This window comes from Protopterus annectens, chromosome 8.part0 (genome assembly GCF_019279795.1).
Source record: "Protopterus annectens isolate FY-2018-M chromosome 8.part0, PAN1.0, whole genome shotgun sequence".
Lineage (NCBI taxonomy): Eukaryota > Metazoa > Chordata > Ceratodontiformes > Protopteridae > Protopterus > Protopterus annectens.
This window is the reverse complement of record NC_056741.1, coordinates 1,093,842,643-1,093,863,924: the sequence shown is the minus strand read 5'-3', so window position 1 is coordinate 1,093,863,924 and position 21,282 is coordinate 1,093,842,643. Positions and strand designations below refer to the sequence as shown.

The following is a 21,282-nucleotide window of genomic DNA, read 5'->3' as shown; positions in this document are numbered from 1 at the left end:
CATTTAACCTGGTCAAAAAATAGATTCACACACAACATGTGTGGCCAGAAATGGCCCACAGAAGAGCATTCAAGTTTTGTCTTTAGCATTTCTGCAGAGCTTGGCATAGTGCACCAGCGCTGCATGACTGTGAATGTTGTTTATCTTCCTATGGAAAAAGCTGAAGATTTTAATTTCAGCTACAATAGATTGGTTGCTTTCACACAAATGTACTTAAATCCACTGTGCGGTTACCTGTTAGAAGACCGAAGACGCATTCTTTTGAATGCGTCTTGGTCGAACTCAAAAGCCTGAAATGGCAAAATATCGAAGTGGCTTTTAAGCGAATTCTTTCCCTGGGAAAGTAATTCGCTTGGCCACTTTGTTACTTTGCCATTTTCGGCACTGTAGTGCGATCTCGGAGTTGGTATATTTAAGTAGGGGGGTGTGGGGGGTGAAGTCCCCCCACTTAATATAATGTTTAATGTATGGTTTTTTTTGTTGTTGTTGGAAAATCTATTTTTTTTCCCTAGGAAAAAAATCACTGTTCTGACAGTTCGAAATTGTAAGCTTTCGCTTACATAAGGTCGATTAATCACCATTTGCTTTTTTAAGTGCTCGGTGATCTAATATAGACCCCACTGTGCTATGGAAATACAGAGTAACGTCAGACTAAAGGCAGTACTGTGACACAGTTACTGTAACAGTTCTTAGGCTGCTGAATGTAGTGAACTGCAAGTTCATATGTGTTGTGTTAAGTACCTTTTTTTGTAGACTGATACTTCTGCATGCTGTCATGGGTTCGATTACAGCTGTAGGTCAAATTATTATTTCATTACTTTTCATATTTCCATCATATAGTTTACTGCAAACATCAGTATTACTGTCCATTTACAAAATTTCATTAACATACTATTTGAATAGTGCAACAAAACATCATTTTCAAAAACAATGTATCCCCAACAGGAAAAAGTAGTAAGCCAACCTTATCCTGCTTATGTGTCATGTTGATTGCCCTTTTCTACCCCTTCCTTCTTCCTATAGGAAGAACTTTACAGAGCATGACAGTTTAATAATGAGGTAATAAGTAAGAATATCACACCATAGAGATGATTCTACATGTACCCGCGGTAGTGGCGCTGCGGTAGCGTTGTCGCCTCACAGCAAGACGTTGTCGCATTAGATTCTCAGCTAGAGCATCTTTTGTGTGGAGGCATGCGTGAATGGGCGTGCCTTCACTGAAGTTTGTGTGTCAGGGCTGGTAACTTGGCACGTAAAAATCCACTACCAAACATTAGCGGACCGGAGTTCCGCTGTGGCGACCCCTAACCGGGATAAGCCGAAAGACACAACAACAAGAGATGATTCTACATGTCCCACAATGTGTTGTTGCTGTTCCTGTCTCCTTTTGTCTCTATCTGTCTCTGCTCACCCCTTTTGCTTCAGTAAGTTGTCACTGTTATTTAGTTGTGTTATTTTAATGGTGAAAAGCAGTAATTCCTTTGCGGCATGATGAGATAATGCTCATATGTATAGACAGACATTTTGACTACTTTCAGTGGTTCTAATCCAGGCATTAGCTACGTATTACTGACTGTTTTTAGTAAACTGTGTGTAGCTGTTGGATAGATATTGTTATGAGCTACCATTATCCTGCTTCTGTCATAAGCTACTTGGTCCCTGCCTCCCTTTCATACTATTTATCTTTTCCCTTCTGTGTCATTACTTTTCCACCTCTACATTTGTATAATGTCTGGCACTGGGCGCCAACTGCACAGCTCATGGCAAAATGTTGAGTTTTTGCCTTTGGCTGCATTACTCTGGTGCCTTTGTGCTGCCATGCTAAGCTATGCATAGTCATCTTAATCTACTTTTCAAGAAGCTGAAGAGTTGAAAATACAGTTTATAATTGTCAAGAGGGTAATGAAGTTTAATACATACATTCTCATTTTCTGAAGCCTGCTGACACATGGGATCAGTATGAAGTATGATTTCCCACTTTTTAGTTTCTCCAAGTCTTTTGAGTTTCTAACACCATAACAGGAGTGGACCCCATTCCTATGTCAAAGTGTGATTAAAGTTCATGAAATTAGTATTGTTTCAGTCTTTGATGTCAGCCAGAAGTGCTCTTTGCAGCACCCGCAATGTGCCCAGTAATGACTCGTTCTGCTATTCATACAGATTTACATATATCAGTAACATATCTAAATACAATTGTATATTCTTTTTTATAATACCTGTTGGTCCTACTACTATTGGAACTGCCTGGGTTCTTCTTCTAAATTGCCCTTGTTCCTGCCTGCAAATACTGGTATTTTATGACTTTGTGTCTCTCTGTATGTATGACACTGTAGTCACTGGGTGTAGCGATTTCAGTGATCAATGCTACTTTTATCTTTTTTCTTGGGCTACTATATCTGGTTTTCTCACATCTATTTTTTGAACTGTTAGTCGTGGGTGATCCCATGTGATGTAAACTTCATCATTTTCTATAATGCCTTCTGGCTCATGTTTCCAGTGTTTTTCAGCTACTTCAGTATCATAATGTTTGCACAATCCCCAGGGCAACAGTCTTGCCACATTACTATGCCTTTCCAGTATACAGTCCTTCTGCAATTAATATATCACAGCCGGCAACAAGATGTGTGACTGTTTCCAATTTTGTTTTACAAAACCTACATTTGTCTATTTCTCACACATGTTCAATGAATTTTGTAAACCAGCATGTATGTAGTCCACTGTCTTAGGCCACCAATATTAACCTTTCATCTTTTGGTTTAAATTCAGCTCTCCTTACCCATTCCTGCATTTGATCTTGATCAACATAAGGTTGTTCCAAGTGTTTTCTATACTTGCACCTATATTTATGCATTTTCCACATCTCTTGCCTTCTCATCTGATCCTTTACCTTATATTCTTTCTTTTGCTTTTTAGCACATTCAGTTGCTGCCTGATTTTTATCTACTTCTGGTTTGATTTTCATTCCTGCTTGAAGCCGATATACTTTTGTTAAACTAAACAGAGAAACCATCTTAGACTTATTTTCCTCATGTTTCAAAACTTTCACTACATTTGAAACTTGAGAGGTCAGCAAATGTGTATGCAGTCCTACTATTACAGATCTATACATGTAATCAATTTCACGGAGGCCCATACCTTCTTCAGAACGGGGACTATATGGTCTTGGTATGCATTGATTTTTATAAATCATTAATGAGCATGACGCATCCTTTCTTGACTTCCTGTCCAACCTATCACCTTTTGGGGCCAGTCAGTCACTCCAAAACTGTAAGTTAGGACAGGAAAAGCAAATTGGTTTATAGCTTAGACTTCATTCCTAGATGTCAATGCTGTTTTCAGTATTAAATTAAGTCTTCTGAAATATTCCTTACTAAGTTTTATTCACATTTGTTCATGTTTTATTGTTGATCCTTCATTGATTCCCAAATATATTTGCACTTCCTCTTGCTTAGGTTCTTTTTTATCACATTCCTGTCCCAAACTGATGTTTTGTTGGTGCTGCAGCTTTCCTGCTTTTGCACATATATCAAGGCCAAATGACATTCTTTTATCATCTGAAAAAGTTTTGACCACTTGCAGTTGTGGTTTCAGTTCCTCATCTGATGAACTATACAGATTTAAATCATCTACAAAAAGAAGATGAGAAGTTTTTGCACTTTGTTGTTTTCTGGGAGCCAGACTATAGACATGACCTAATGTAAGTAGACAGCTTAATAGGTTAAGGGCAAGACAAAAGCTCTGCGGTGACAGAGAGTCACCCTGGAATATCCCCCTTTGAACTTTTATCCCTGGAATAATAATTTGTCTTTTATCAAGGCTTAATGGCAAAGTGGTTTGCCACTATTTCATGATCATGGTAATGTAATTCATCAGTGCAGAGTGTATCTTATACATTTTTAAAAACTCTTTTATCCATGAGTGAGGGATACTGTCACATGTTTTTTTTTTTTTTTGTAGTCTACCCATGCCATACTTAGATTCTTTCCCTTTTTACAGTTCTCCATTATGACTTTATTTAACACCAAATGATCCTTTGTTCCATATGACTTTCTTTTATTACCCTTTTGTTTTATTGCCATGATTGAGTTTTCTTCTAAATGACTGTAAACTCTGTTGACATCATTTCCAGTGTCTAATTTATACATCATCGGAAGGCAAGTTATTGGTCTATAATTTTTAGGATAGCTTACAGATTCACTCTTAAGTAGGAGTATTGTTTCTGTTATTAAACATGCTGGCTTCTGTTCCTGGTGTGCATATAAACAGTTCTTATTCATCTCTAAATCTTAAGCAAAGATGTTAATACTTTCAGCCAGAAGTTACATACTGCACCTGGGCCTGGGCTTTTCCAATTAGGAGTTTTTCTTAACTTTGTTTCAATCTCTCTGGCCGTTACTTCATCCCTTTTCATATCCTGTACATTTGAACTTCTTATTCTTTCTTTTATCCGTGGTGGTGGCGCTACGGTAGCATTGTCTCCTCACAGTAAGACGCTGTCCGGTTCGACTCTCAGCTAGAGCATCTTCTGTGTAGAGACACGCGTGAATGGGCGTTCCTTCATTGAAGGTTGTGCGTCAGGGCTGGCAACTCAGTACGTAAAAATCAACTGCCAATCATTAGCAGACCAGAGTTCTGCTGTGGCGACCTCTAACCGGGAAAAGCCGAAAGACACAACAACAACAAAAAATTCTTTCTTTACTTCTTCTAACCATTTAATATCTTTATTGTCTTCCACAGGACCTTCATAGATATTTCTCCAAAATGTATGTATTTTTTCTTTGTTTGGTGGTGTTTCATTTCCTTTTGCCTTGTTTCCAAATTCTCTATAAAACTTTTTTGGGTTATCAATAAATTGCTTATTTTGTAGTTTTCTTTTATATTTATCTACATATCTCCTAAGTTTTTCTGCCTATGCTGATATTTTTAGTGTATTATTTGTGATAGTACATGATAGATCCTGATCTGTTATAATACTGCATGTTGCTTTTATCTCATCTATCTTTATGAGTATTTTTGTTGATCTGTTCCCTCTTCTATTCTCTTCTAACAATGACACTTCTTGTCTTAATTGCTTTATAGTTTTCTCTATTCGATACTTCCATGATGATATCTGATTTCCCCCCTTCCTTTCCCTTACTACCCTGTGATCTTGTGGTAAGACTTTATATGTTATTAATTTAGCTGCACAGTAATATAGCCTATTTACTTCTGTTATATCTCACGAAGCTCTATGGACAGTTACTATGTTCATTTGTTTTATCAAACTTCTAACTTTTTGGGTTTTATTGACATTCTGTAGTCTATTTATTTAATTGATCTTAATACGTCTGTCCCTCTCTATTAAATCAAGCAGCTCTTCTCTTAGATAATTTTCTTCTAAACTGAGTGCACATTCTTTATTCTCCATTTCCTGCAGGCATTCTATAAAAGGTTCCAGAACAACTTCCTGTGCCATGTTCTCTTCAGTTTCATCCTGTGTCATCTGTTGCTCTTTCATATGGGAATTCAATGGCCTATCAATCCACAACATTGACTGCATCAGAGTTGTCACAGTTCCCTGTTCCTTCCCTTGCCATCCAACTCCAACTGAACATTTGTACTGGTTTCCTGTAGAAGGCTCCAAACTATCTTCATATGGCAACTGATCATATGCTTCCCACTCCACTGGTTTCTCTTTAATTTGGGTGTCCATTGTTCTATCCTGCTGTGGTGTTATCTGAGTTAAATTATCTACACTAAATCCTTCATTTTGCAGGCAATCCATAACCTCAGTTTCTATTTCTTTAACTTCTTCTTTGCTAATCCTCTTTTCCACTTTTCCTGTTTATTTTCTTATTTTTTGTATTGTAAAATTTTCCATGTCTGGATGCCTTTGCCTGCATTTTTCTTCAGTGCTTCTGCTCTTTTGTATTGATCAGTTTTGCTTTTTCCTTTGCATAAATACTGCACCATATTAATTCTATTTCCTTTCCCATGTCCATATTTCTTCTTCACATGTTTTCTGCTCCTCCTGTTTGACCTTACTTTGGGGGCTCACTGTTCTATCATGCTGTGAAATAACCTGTGTTAGACTTTCTGCACTAAATCCTTCACTTTGCAAGTATTCCATAACTTCAGCTTCTATTTTTTTTCTGCTTTACTAATTTTTTTATCTATGTTACCTCTTTGTGATCTTATTTTCTTCTTTATTGTGAAATTTTTCCATATCTGGATCCCTTTGCAAGTATACCTCTTTGAATATCTTTGGTGCTGACTTTTTTTGTTGATTAATTTGGCAGTCTCCTTTGCATAAATATTGTACCATATCAGATCTATCTTTCTTTCCCATGTCCATATTTCCTTTTTATACCTTTCAAAAGTCTCTAGATTTTGTTTTTTATATTTTCACACTTCTCAATCACTTCTTTTGTCAAATGGGACAAATGTTTTTTGGCCTATATATTGCTTTTTTGATCTGCTGTATGAATGAGCACAAATTTGCATTAGAAGCTTCTGACAGTTTTTTTTGTGGAAGTATTTTTCTTTCCTCTACTCTCTCTCATAATCTTTTCCATATCTTCTGTCTGGAAATACTGTGTTTCTTGCATAATAGTAACAATGCATAATTTCTTTCTTATCCTCAATAGTCCACTATATCGTCTGTATGGCTCTTTTTTGGCCTATCAGTTTTTCTGATTTTTGTGGACTGCCACTTCCTTCTACAACTGGGGTGGGGGGGGGCATCCTCCCCCTGTGCTTGGCTTAGCCCTATTATAGGAATGTTTCTGTGTCTTGAGGATTCTACAATGTCTTTTTTTCCATCCTGGCACCAGTACATCTATCACAATTAGGCATTTTTTATCCTTGTTCTTGTGCACCCAGATAGCTTTTTTTTTAATTTTTAACCTACCTCTGTCCATGATATATGTTATATAAATATGGTCTATACTTCAGTGTCATCTTTGTGCGATTTTGTGAAAAACAGGGTCTACCTGATTGCCTATGTGGTATCTTTAGATGATGCTCAGATATTATATTTTTTCTCAGAATGCTCAAAAGGTTTGAATCTAGATGTATTCAAAAATTATTTTGGAATGTCTTTTATGACTCTTGTGGCTGCAAATATTGGCTACACCTTTCCTTAACACATCATTATCCTTTTGCTATATTAATGTGCTTGCTCCCTATTGTAAAACCTGTCTTGTACAGATCTTGTATTAATAATTATGCTGACAAAGCAAACAGTAACACAACGGAAATATGTGGAGAAATGAAACATGCACAAATGTGTTATTATGTCTGCATTGTGTATTCCTGTCAGTAACTGTCCACCTCTTTCCACCACTTCAATGTCATTCAGTAAACCTCTTTGATTCCAAAATGTTTCCAGAAGCCATGTTTCTACCATCAATAAAGTGTTTGGTCCCTCATGTGTTTCATAATATACCTGTAGCATTCATATAAGGAATGACGAAATGCAGCTGTCTAGACATATGTGTAAATCATGAAATATGAAGAATTACCATAGTACATATTTGTTCTGTATTCTAATAGGTTCACATATGGTTGCATGCATAAAACACTTCTTTGTGTGAAAGTCAGCAAAGAGCACCATATTCTACTGCCAATTTCCATTCTAAGTTCAGCACCTCAAAATATGATTGCACATGCATTAATATTTTGCCATCAGTAGCACAATTGAGCTTGGCCATGCTGCTCTCCTGGCAGAGAATACAAAGAGAGTACAAGAAATAATTATTTATGTTGTACAACATTTGTATGTCTGTATTAAATTTTGAGAACAAGTTTTCTTGATTTCAGAGTGAAGTTGACTCAATTAATTCAGTTGGTTAATGTATGTCTACTCTCCAATGATTACACTTGCAACTGTGTTACAACGTTTCTTAACTTACTCACATACAATCCATCACTGTTATTCTTCAGTGCACTGTCCTATTTAGGAAGTGTCTGTCTTGTCAATACACATTGTGCAAGCATGAGAAAAGACAAGTGTGCATTCATCCCAGAATGAAGTGGCAGGAAAGTTTGATTGATAATCCACTGGTTTACAACTGTGATTTTCTTCGGCATCCTATACTGTGAAACAGGTATATGTCCCATAGTAATGCAGTGTACATGAAGGACAGTATACACACCATAGTAGAGAAGTATGCCATTGCATGGGACAATCACAGTGTTGTTACGTTGTCCTGTGCATGCTTATGCATTTGTCACAAAACCTATGATGCACAGCACCATCTCTTCTAATGGTAGATTTTTACCAATTACTGTTGTGCTTTTTTCTCATCATTAAATTCAGACTTCATCTGTGGCACCTGTGAATAATACTGTTCTTTCTTGCTTGTGTAACTAGATAGATAGGAGGTTCAATGATCAATGTGGTTATCTTGTGTGTGTGGGGGTGGGGTAAAGTGACAAGTAAGTAATACTTGGTGCTGTGTTCATTTCTCCTGAGGAGAAGAAATTTAATTTTACACACAGCTCTCTTATCCCACTTTTAACAGAACCATCCTCTCTGCAAGACAGTGATGAGGTCATCCTGTCAACAGTGCACTCTCTGCACTTAAGAGTCACACTTCGCTTGTGGTGCTTGTGAAAAGTACTGTGCTCTGTAGATTGTGTAACTAGATAGGTAGGAGGTTCAATTTTCCACATGGAAAACATATATGTGTGTGCTTGGTACCATATCCATTTCCCTTGAGGAGAATATACTTAACTTTGTATACAGCTCCTTTATCGCTCTTTTTACAATAATGATAATTACCTTCTCATCATGTTTGGATGTGGGAAAGGTGTAGAATAGTCAGTTATCATATTTGTTTGTGTACTGAAGAAGCAGTTTATTGAAAAATAAAATAATGTTACATGCTCTTGATCTAATTATGTCTAATTTTTTGCCCTTGCTACCCTATCTCTCTTTCTTTTTGTTTGCTTTTGTTTTATACTTTCTTAAGATTCTGCTGTGTGCGCTGCTTGCTGCTGAACACAAAATGACCAATAGGACAGAGGTAGGCCAACCACTGTGGCTCAGTTTGCCATACCTTGACAGATGACAGCACAGACCCCAGCACTTTGGGTTCACAACCTGTCAGTGTTGCCTCCACAACCCCTACCCTACCTGCTCCACTTGCATCAGGTAGCTCTTCCCTGGTTGCTGGTGCAGTGGTACCCTCCAGGAGTAGTACAAGTGGAGGTAGCAATTTTGTCATCTGGCAGGAGCTGAAGATATAACAGAGTGGAAGATATAATAGAGAGGAGACGCAGTGCCCAAATCAGCAGGGTTGAAAAAGTGTTGCATCCAATTACAAAAATGATGCCACATCTGGCACTGACACATGAGACTGTGTTGACAGTTCTGAGGGTGAAGACTAGATTCTCATGGTTCTCAAGCTGGACTTGGGTGCAGATCCGATGTTCCCTTTCTTTTGTATCTATCACCATCCCTGCCTGCCTTGCATGCTCTGTATGTCTGCACCTTCTGTCCTAACCTACCCTACCAACCTGAACCTGACATTCTGAAGCCCCTTACCAAAAATTCCTCTCTCTATAGAAAAATGCAGAAAATGGACACCTGTCCCACAAAAAATACTCCCCATACATAGCTCTCCACTTCACCTACTTGTCTTCTTCACATACATTATTTGATTCAATTGGCTATACAACATTATTCTGTTGTCACCCATCCCTGCTGTGATGACTCTCCAAAAGCATGACATTCTTTGTTCATGTCTACATTTATCTTCAGAAGAAGTGGATAGCTATAGTGTTCTCCCACCACCCTCTTGCAAATTCTTGTATTCTTTTCCATGTCCTACACTCTGCTTGTCCCCCCTATTTTCACCACTGTCCTATCAACCTCTTTTTCCACACATTTAATCTGGTCAAAAAATAGAATCACACATAACACATGTGGCTAGAAATGGCCCACAGAAAAGCATTCAAGTTTCATCTTCAGCATTTCTGCAGAGCTTGGCATAGTGCACCAGTGCTGCATGGCGGTGAATGCTATTTCTCTTCCTATGGCAAAAGCTGAAGATTTTAATTTCAGCCCCAGCAAATTGGTTGCTTTCATGCAAATGTACTTAAATCCACTGTGCTCTGGAAATACAGAGTAAGGTCAGACTAAAGGCAGTACTGTGACACAGTTACTGTAACAGTTCTTAGGCTGCTGAATGTAGTGAACTACAAGTTCATATTTGTTGTGTTGAGATAAGTACTCTTTTTGTAGACTGATGCTTTTGCATGCTGTCATGGGTTTGATTACAGCTGTAGGTTAAATTATTATTTCATTAATTTTCATATTTCTATCATATAATTAACTGCAAACATCTGTATTACTCTCCATTTACAACATTTCATTAACATACCATTTGAATAGTACAAAAGGACATCATTTGCAAAAACAATGCATCCCCAACAGGAAGACTTAGTAAGCCGACCTTATCCTGCTTATGCGTCAATGTTGATTGCACTTTTCTACCCCTTTTTTCTCCCTATACAAAGGACTTTGTAGTATTGAGCATGACAGTTTAATAATGAGGTAATAAGTAAGAATAATACACCATACAGATGATCCTACATCTCCCATAAAATGTTGTTGCTGTTCCTCTATACTTTTGTCTCTATCTTTCTCTGCTCACCCCTTTTGCTTCAGTAAGTTGTCACTGTCATTCAGTTGTGTTATTTAAATGTTGAAAAGTAATAATTCCTTTGTGGCATAATGAGATAATGCTCATATGTATAGACAGACATTTTGACTACTTTTAAGGGTTCTATTCCAGGCATTAGCTAAGTGTTACTGACTGTTTTAGTAAGCTATGTGTAGCTGTTGGCTAGATATTGTTAAGAGCTACCATTATCCTGCTTCTATCATAAGCTACTTGGTCCCTGCCTCCCTCTCATGCTGTCTATTTATCTTTTCCCTTCTGTGTCATTACTCTTCCACCTCTACATTTGCACAATGTCTGGCACTGGGTGCCAACTGCACAGCTCACGGCAAAATGTTGAGTTTTTGCCTTTGGCTGCATTACTCTGGTGCCCTTTGTGCTGCTTTGCTAAGGTATGTACAGTCAGCTTAATCTACTTTTCAAGAAGCTGAAGAGTTGAACACACAGTTTACAATTGTCAAGAGGGTAATGAAGTTTAATACAAACATTCTTTTTTTCTGAAATCTGCTGCCACACGGGATCTTTATGAAGTATGATTTCCCACTTTTTAATTTCTCCAAGTCTTGGGTTTCTAACACCATAACGGGACTGGATCCCATTTCTATGTCAAAATATGATTAAAGTTCATGAAATTAGTATTGTTTCAACCTTTGATGTTAGCCATAGACATGAGCTAATCTGTTAAGTAGACAGCTTAATGGGTTAAGTGCAGGACAAAAGATCTGCAGTGACAGAGAGTCACCGTGGAATATCCCCCTTTGAATTTTTATCCCTGGAATAATAATTTGTCTTTTATCAAGGCTTAATGGCAAAGTGGCTTGCCACTGTTTCATGGTCACTGTAATGTAATTCATCAGTGTAGGGTATATCTTATACATTTTAAGTACTCTTTTCTCCATAAATGTGGGATACTGTCAAATGCTTTTTTGTAGTCTATCCAAGCCATACTTAGATTCTTCCCCTTTTTACAGTTCTCCATTATGACTTTATTTAGCACCAAGTGATCTTTTGTTCCATATGACTTTATTTTATTACCCCTTTGTTATAATGCCATGATTAAGTATTCTTCTTAATGACTATAAAGTCTGTTGACATCAGTTCCAGTGTTTATGCATTGCTGGAAGGCAAGTTATAGGTCTGTAGTTTTTAGGATAGCTTGCAGAGTCGCTCTTAAATAGGAGTATTGTTCCTGTTGTTAACCAGGCTGTCTTCTGTTCATGGTGTGCATATAAATAGTTTTTATTCATCTCTAAATCTTTAGGCAAAGATGTTAATACTTTTAGCCAGAAGTTAGATACTGCATCTGGGCCTGGGCTTTTCCAGTTAGGAGTTTTTCCTAACTTTGTTTCAATTTGTGTGGCCCATTTCATATCCTGGACATTTGAACTTTGTTATTCTTTCTTTACTTCTTCTATCCATTTAGTATCTTTGTTATCTTCCACAGGATCTTCATATATATTTTGTCAAAATGTATCTATTTTTCTTTTGTTTGGTGGTGTTTCATTTCTTTTTGCCTTGTTTCCCAATTCTCTATAAAACGTTTTTTGGTTATCAATAAATTGCTTATTTTGTAGTTTTCTTTTACATTTATCTACATATCTCCTAAGTGTTTCTGCCTATGCTGATCTTTTTTGTTTATTATTTGTGATAGTGCATGATAGATCCTGATCTGTTATAATACTGCATGTTGCTTTTATCACATCTATCTTTCTGAGTATTTTTGTTGATCTTTTCTCTCTTCTATTCTCTAATAACAATGACACTTCTCATCTTACTTGCTTTATAGTTTTCTGTATTCGATACTTCCATGATGATATTTGATTTCTCCCCTTCCTTTCCCTTACTACCCTGTGCTCTTGTTGTAAGACTTTATCTGTTATTAATTTAGCTGCACAGTAATATATCCTATTACTTCTGTTACATCTCATGAATTTCTATTGATAGTTACTGTGTTCATTTGTTTTATCAAACTTCTACCTTTTTAGGTTTTATTGACCTTCTGCAGTCTGTTTATTTCATTGATCTTGATATGTCTGTCCATCTCTATTAAGTCAAGCAGCTCTTATTTTAGATCATTTTCTTCTAAACTGAGTGCACATTGTTTGTTCTCCATTTCCTGCAGGCATTCTATTGAAAGTTTCAGAGCAACTTCCTCTGCCATGTTCTCTTCAGTTTCATCCTGTATCATCTGTTGCTCTTTCATATGGGAATTCAATGGCCTATCACTCCACAACATTGACTGCATCAGAGTTGCCACAGTTCCCTGTTTGTTCCCTTGCCATCCAACTCCAACTGGACATTTGTACTGGTTTCCTGTAGAAGGCTCCAAAGTACCTTCATATAGCAACTGATCATATGCTTCCCACTCCACTGTTTTCTCTTTAATTTGGGTTTCCGTTGCTCTATCCTGCTGCGGTGTTATCTGAGTTAAATTTTTTACACAAAACCCTTCATTTTGCAGGCAATCCATAACCTCAGTTTCTATTTCTTTAACTTCTTCTTTGCTAATCCTCTTTTCAACTTTTCCTGTTTTTTTCTTATTTTTTGTATTGTAAAATTTTCCATTTCTGGATGCCTTTGCCTGCATTTTTCTTCAAATGTCTTTGGTGCTGCTCTTTTGTATTGATCAGTTTTGCTTTTTCCTTTGCATAAATACTGCACCATATTAAATCTACTTTTCTTTCCCATGTTCATATTTCTTCTTCAGATGTCTCCTGCTCCTCCCATTTCACCTTACTTTGGGTACTCACTGTTCTATCATGCTGTGAAGTAACCTGTGTTAGACTTTCTGCACTAAATTCTTCACTTTGCAAGTATTCCATAACTTCAGCTTCTATTTTTTCTGCTTTACTAATCTTCTGTTCTATGCTATCGCTTTGTGATCTTATTTATTTTTATTGTGAAATTTTCCATATCCGAATGTCTTTGCCTGTATTTCTCTTTGAATATCTTTGGTGCTGCCTTTTTGTGTTGATTAATTTGGCATTTTCCTTTGCATAAATATTGTACCATATCAGATCTCTTTTTCTTTCCCATCTCCATATTTCCTTTTTATACCTTTCAAAAGTCTCTAGATTTTGTTCTTTATATTTCCACACTTCTCAATCACTTCTTTTTAAATTGGCCCAAGGTTTCATTGTCTATATATTGTTCTTCATGGATTGTATAAATGAGCACAAATTTGCATTTTAAGCTTCTGACAGTTTTTTCTTGTGGACGTATTTTTCTTTCCTCTAATCTCTCTCTTAATCTTTTCCATATCTTCTGTCTGGAAATTCTGTGCTTCTTGCATAATAGTAACAATGCATAATTTCTTTCTTATCCTCAATAGTCCACTCTGTCATCTGTATGGCTCTTTTTGGCCTATCATTTTTTCTGATTTTTGTGGACTGCTACTTACTTCTACAACTGGGTGGGGGGGGCATCCTCACCCTGGGCCTGGCTTAGCCCTATTGTAGGAATGTTTCTGTGTCTTGAGGATTCTACACTGTCATTTTTTTCCATCTTGGCACCAGTGTGCCTATCATGATTGGGCATTTTTGTATCCTTGTTCTTGTGCACCCAGCTATCTTTTTTTATTTTTAACCTACTTCTGTCCATGATATATGCTTTATAAAGTATGGTCTATATCAGTGTCATCTTGGTGAGATTTTGTGAAAAACAGGGTCCACCTGATTTCGTATGTAGTATCTTTAGATACTACTCAGATATTATATTTGTTTCGCAGAATGCTCTCAAGGTTTGAATCCAGATATATGCAAAAATGTTTTGGAATGTTTTGTATGACTCTTGTGGCTGCAAAGATTGGCTACACCTTTCCTTAACACACCATTATCCTGTAGCTATATTAATGTGCTTGGTCCCTATAGTGAAGCCTGTCTTGTACAGATCTTGTATAAATAATTATGCTGATAAAGCAAACAGTAACATAACAGAAATATGTGCTGTGCACAAATGAAACATGCTCAAATGTGTTATTATGTCTGCAATGTGTATTCCTGTCATTAACTGTCCACCTCTTTCCACCACTTCTGTGTTATTCCGTTTACCTCTTTATTCCAAAATGTTTCCGGAAGCCATGTTCCCACCATCAGTAAAGTGTTTGGTCCCTCATATGTTTCGTAATATACCTGTAGCATTCATATAAGGATTGACTAAATGCAACTGTCTAGATAGATGTGTAAATCCTGAAACATGAAGAATTACCATAACACATATTTGTTCTGTATTCTAACAGGTTCACATATGGTTGTATGCATATAACACTGCTTTGCATGAAAGTCAGCAAAAAGCACCATATTCTACTGCTGATTTCCATTCTAAGTTCAGCACCTCAAGATATGATTGCACATGCATTAATATTTTGCCATCAGTAGCACAACTGAGCTTGGTAATGCTGCTTTCATGGCAGAGAATACAAAAGCGTACAAGAAATAATTATTTGTTTATGTTGTACAACATTTGTATGTCTGTATTTAATTTTGAGAATAAGTTTTCTTGATTTCAGAGTGATGTTGACTCAAGTAATTCAGTTGGTTAATGTATGTCTACTGTCCAATGATTACACTTGCAACTGTGTTATGATGTTTCTTAACTTATTCACATATAATCCATCACTGTTATTCTTCTGTGCACTGTCCTATTTAGGAAGTGTCTGTCTTGTCAATACACATTGTGCAAACATGAGAAAAGACAAGTGTGCATTCATCCCAGAATGAAGTGGCAGGAAAGTTTGATTGATAATCCACTGGTTTACAACTGTGATTTTCTTTGGCATCCCATACTATGAAACAGGTATATGTCCCTCATAGTAATGCAATGTACATGAAGGACAGTATACACATCTTAGTAGAGAAGTGTGCCGTTCCATGGGACAATCACAGTGCTGTTACATTGTCCTGTGCATGCTTATGCATTTGTCACAAAACCTGTGATGCACAGCACCATCTCTTCTAATGGCAGATTTTTACCAATTACAGTTGTGCTTTGTTTCTCATCATTAAGTTCAGACTTCATCTGTGGCACTTTTGAATAATACTGCACTTTCTTGCTTGTGTAACTAGATAGGTAGGAGGTTCAATGATCAATGTGGTTATCTTGTGTGTATGTGGGGGGGGGGGGGTAAAGTGACAAGTAAGTAATGTTTGGTGCTGTGTCCATTTCCCCTGAGGAAATATGTAACATTCCACTTGTGACATGTTTTGTTTAGAACTATAACCAACATCAATGTACTGAGCTTTAATCATTGCAGTATTCCCACAATAAGGAGGTAATGTCACACCCACAAAGATGCTGTATGTCTCACTTGTAGTCAGATTTCTACCATGGTATGTACATTTAATGCAATGACCTGTAAGTTATGTTACTAGATAGGTAGGATGTTTGAGTCTCACAGTGGTGAACTTGTCTGTGTTGGGCTGTAGAGTCAGGTAGGTATAACTTCCACAACATCTGAAATCAATCCAAATCCACATGGGGAAACCTTTAGACAGGTAGATGGGTCACCATCCCCTTATCCAACTTTTTATAACCACATCTCTGCAACATATTGACATGGTTATTCTTTTAAAATACACTCTTACACTTTAAAAGTCAGACATCTCCTGTAGCTCGTACATTTCTTATACTGCTCTCTAGAATGTGTAACTAGATAGGTAGCAGGTTTGAAAACAGCAGGGATTACCTTCTAAGTGCCTCATGAATGAAGAAAGGCAACAGTCATCCCTCTACACAAAGTTGGGCCATCTACAGACCCTGGAAACTATAGACCCAAAAGTCTCACTAGTCTTACATGTAAAGCCATGGAAAGAATTATCATGGAGATGATCAACAGAGATATAGTAAACCTCCAGATACTGGATGCAGCCCAGTCTGGTTTCGTCAGGGGCAGATCATGCCTACTCAACCTGGTGGACTTCTTTGAGAAGGTCACCAAAGCAATGGATGAGGGCAAAATCATTCACACTGCCTACCTTGACCTGGCCAAGGTATTTGACACAGTACCCCACTCTGGCATTGTTGACAAACTCAAGAAGTTAGGCACAAACCCATATGTTACCTGGTGGAAAGCCAAATGGCTCACAGACAGGACCAGAAAGTTAGAAATGGGGAGTCTACCTCTACAAAGAGGCAATCACAAGCGGAGTCCTTGGACCACTCCTTTTTGGCATTTACTTCTCAGAAGTCAAGGACAATGTCAGTGGTCTCTGGCTGACTAAATTTGCAGATGATTGCAAATTAGGAGCTGTCATTGAATCTCACACTGACATAAATGTTCTCTAGGAGGGGTTGACATAAGCAAACAACTGGTGTCAGAGCCATGGACTAAAACTAAATGTCAAGAAATGCATTATAGTATCCTTTGGGAAGTCATCCATCCTTGGTAACTATCATATTGACAACACACCCCTTAGAGTTGACCCAGTAGTCAGGCACTTAGGGATGCGCATAGATAGTAATCTAGCTTTTGATCATCATATGTCTACATTGATGAGGATATCATTCTGTGTTGCGCAACTTATAAACAAAGGTATGGCATCTAAGTCCAAGAAAGTCATTGTTCCACTGTAATTGGCATTCATCAGACCTATCATTGAGTACAATGCCCTCTTCGGTATGTATATAACCAGGCATATCCAACAACATTGTTCCACTGTATTTGACATTCATCAGACCTATCATTGAGTACAATGCCCTCTTTGGTATGTATATAACCAGGCATATCGAACAACTGGAATGTCCACAGATGTTCCTCACTAAAAGAATACAGGGCATAAATAATATGTCCTATGCAGACCACCTCAAGGCCCTATCCCTGTATTCTGTCACCTACAGGCTTTTGATGGGAGATCTATGCCTGGCATACAGGGCATTGTCAGACCCCACTTTAGTGGACCTTCTGCACATCCACAAAACAAACAGTACCAGAATTACCCATTCTAAAGACTTACATTTTGGCTGTGATACAAATAGGACCTGCTGGAGAGATAGGTATGTATCCCAGAGACTACCCCGTCTATGGAACAGGCTCCCCATCCATGTGAAGCAAAGTTCCACCCTCACCCAATTCAAGTGCAACTTGGACAATTGGATGGAAAACCGGAAATTCAGCCCTTGTTTGGCACCTATGTCTCCAATGGAAACAGGTAACCTATAAATGGTTCATCCCCCAGGCCCATGCTTACACTTATCAAGGGTATCAGAACTTGTCAGATATTTGGGATGCATGGTTAAGCTTAAGAAGGCCCTTGTGGTCATTAGCCTAGTAAACACCTATGAACCTAAGTATGTGTGCAACTGTAAATGGATTCAGGATTGGTTTACACACATTTGAAGTAGCAACATTAACAACCCCAGATGTTTATAAAAGTCATTTTAATGCACACATATTTTCCTTGGCAATATACAGCTGATGCCATCCCTTCTTAGGTTCTGTAGGCCTCATCTGTGCTCAGAATTCTTCTGTGGTGCTGGCTACTGATACTATCCTCTATAGATTGTACAACTAGATAGGTAGGTAGTTTGAGTCTATCCTTGCTTAATTAGTGTGACTGATTGCTTTCATATACAGTTGGCTACCTCGCAACCACCATTATGTACAATTCCACTTATGAGATATATTTTCAGTGGCACAGTGTTAAGTTATCAAATTCTATCATCCTCAGGAAAAAGACATTTTTGCTAACACAATGATTCCATAATGCTTATATAACTGCAGTATCTCACAGCTGTAGTGTGACTTCACCTGTGGTGCGTGCCTTTGATACTGTGTTTTGTAGATTGCGTACCTACATAGGTTTGACTCCAGTTGTGAGTGTGCCTTTCACTCTCATACTGTGTACACTACTCTTCAATACATATATGATGTGTAGCTGTACAGTGTTATTGTATCCTTCGACCTCTTTTTATTATAAATATCCAGCTAATAAACAATGGTGATACCATTCATTCAACTGTGCACTGTCAGCAACATGGCATATGGCAGTTGCGATTCAGGCGATTATCTTTATCATGTGATCTTAGGTAGTTAGTTCAAATCCAGCTGTTACTACTCAGATTCCATTGTGTCAGTGTTATTGATACTGTACACATCACTAACACTATTGTCAAACACATCTGCTGTGTAAACATATAGATGTTGATTCCTCTTACAAAAAGCTATGATAATTTCTCACATAGCAATGCTTTTATTCAGTAATGATGGCATTGATCACATTTTCCATACTACAGCAATTACAGGCATTATATGCCTTGCAGCAGTAACATAATGTAATACTGACATATCTAAGAATTGTAGTGACACTTCTACCAAGGCACAGTCATTCTCTACAGTATCCTATATTTTCTGTAGTCAAATGCTCAGTTGTTCAAAATCCACATTCAGTGACTGCTAGCTTGTGTGGCCTTATACTATAATGTATGAATAGCATCCACCACATGGAGAAACCTTTAGACAGGTAGATGTGTCCACCGTCCCCTTAGCCAACTTTTTATAACCACATCTTCTTTGCAACATACTAATGTGTACGTTTACAGTGGGAGAGGCCTCCCCCATCCATTTTATCTCAAAGAGATTGTTTGTGACACAATCATATGATGTAATGATTTAGCACAGGTGGAGTGTCATACTTGTGTTAAGACTTCAAATGTGGTGTTTGTGTTAGTCAGTAGACTTACATAGTTTGCTGTTCAATTCCCAAAAAGGGTAGCATTACATGAATGTACTGATGTTACACAAAAACATTGTATCTAGTTATTCATATCCATTTTTATGTTGGACAATAATATTTAATTACATGTTGTGATTGTATGGCAGTGAAATGGTTATTTGGGGCATGTCATGCTGTCAGCACTCCTGTGGCACATTGATTGAGTACTGGCTTGTACAGCATGCCTACACAGATATTATGTGGTTCAATTCTGGGACATTGTGTGTACTACATGATGGAAACAGCTTCCCTAGCAAAGAAGCATCAATATTATACTACCCCTTTTCAGCATTCTGAATAAATCAGACTGATGACATTATATTTGTAACTCCTTTCTTACTTCACACATTGACTTCAGTTATTTGTGACAACCTCCATTGCTATCTTCTGTTGCACACACAGTAAATACAGAGGTCTTTAGAGAGCTTACTATCATAGGCAGGGGTTTGAATCTAGTAACATCTGTCTGACAGCAGGGAGCTTACTCTCATAGGCAGGGGTTTGAATCTATTAACATCTGTCTGTCAGACAACAGTGGCTTACACACAGAAAATAGTTATGGAACAGTCAAAGGGCTACCTTTTTCCAGGACTTGTCCTACAAGGTAGGGCATCAATACCCCTTATGATAGGAAAGTGTTGTAAGCTCTTTGAAGGTATTCTTCATGACACAGCTGATATGCTTATTTCTGTGGCATCCATGATTGATATGCATCTCTCTGATATTTGTCCTGGCATGTGTTCAAAAATGACAAGATGCAAATTTTTATTATGTCAATCATTTCTTACAGGCTTTACTTATTTCTGAAATAATTTTACTCTGTATTGATGTCTTCATCCAAACATTTCTTTATTACAACAATTATTTTCTTCTGCAAACTGTACAGCTTAATGTCAGATGAGGTCTTTCATAAAATGCTTCATACTGTATGGCATGCTGCCATATCATCAGAAAGTGTTACCTAGCCTCTGTTATTTCACTTTCTTGTGCTTTGGTTGTTAAATTGCTGTTATGTTACTGTTCCTTGTAATTCATTGTGAGCATGCCCAGTATAATGATGTATGAGAAGTGTGCCATTTACCAATGAAAAACTTGAAATCATGAAATACCATCCGATCTGTGTTGTCACTGTCACGTTGTCACTTATGTATGTTAAGTGTTATTATATTACCATTTAGCCTTTACATGGCTATACAACACTCGTCTAGCACATGTTTATAGGTGATAAACCCCTTTCCTATGGGTGCCAGTAACAGTTATAGGCCAAAACATGTCCCGTTCTGATGTGCATGACACAACAGCTGTAAGGGCCATTTCATCTTGTGTATGTATACACACTGAAAGGGAGAATATAGCAGTGGTGTTGGCTAGCATACATAAATTCCCTATATATATATATATATATATATATATATATATATATATATATATATACACACACACACACACACACACACATATATATATATATATATATATATATATATATATATATATATATATATATATATATGCATTTATCCCATAATGTATCTACTGTCCTTGATAACTGTTATCTCAGCTCAGCTTTTTAGTATCATATATATCACATTAATTCCCCATTTTACACTGTAGCTTTATTTCTACTCTCACATCCTTTGTTAGCATGTCATTTTTTATTTACATGCATAAGTCAAATATTGTCATTGAGATTAATTATCATTATATCATTATGGCAGTATTTATGTTACAGATGTTTCTTTGACACTTCAGTACATTTGCCTGCAGTATCTGAGTTCATTTTCTCCATTTTCCTCCCCTCTTAATTACTTCCAGAGTACATCTAATGTCATTTGTATGCAGTTCCCTCATTTCACTTCCTTTCCTTCAGAATTCTTTCGCAGTACTTGCCCTCAGTATTTCTAGGC

The 21,282-nt window shown here is 37.3% G+C and overlaps 1 protein-coding gene across 4 annotated transcripts in view; it reads left to right on the top strand.

Annotated features, from left to right (window-relative positions):
- Positions 1 to 21,282, top strand: part of LOC122809244 (interferon-inducible GTPase 5-like) — a 171,132-nt gene that overhangs the window by 40,099 nt on the left and 109,751 nt on the right. The window lies entirely within an intron of this gene.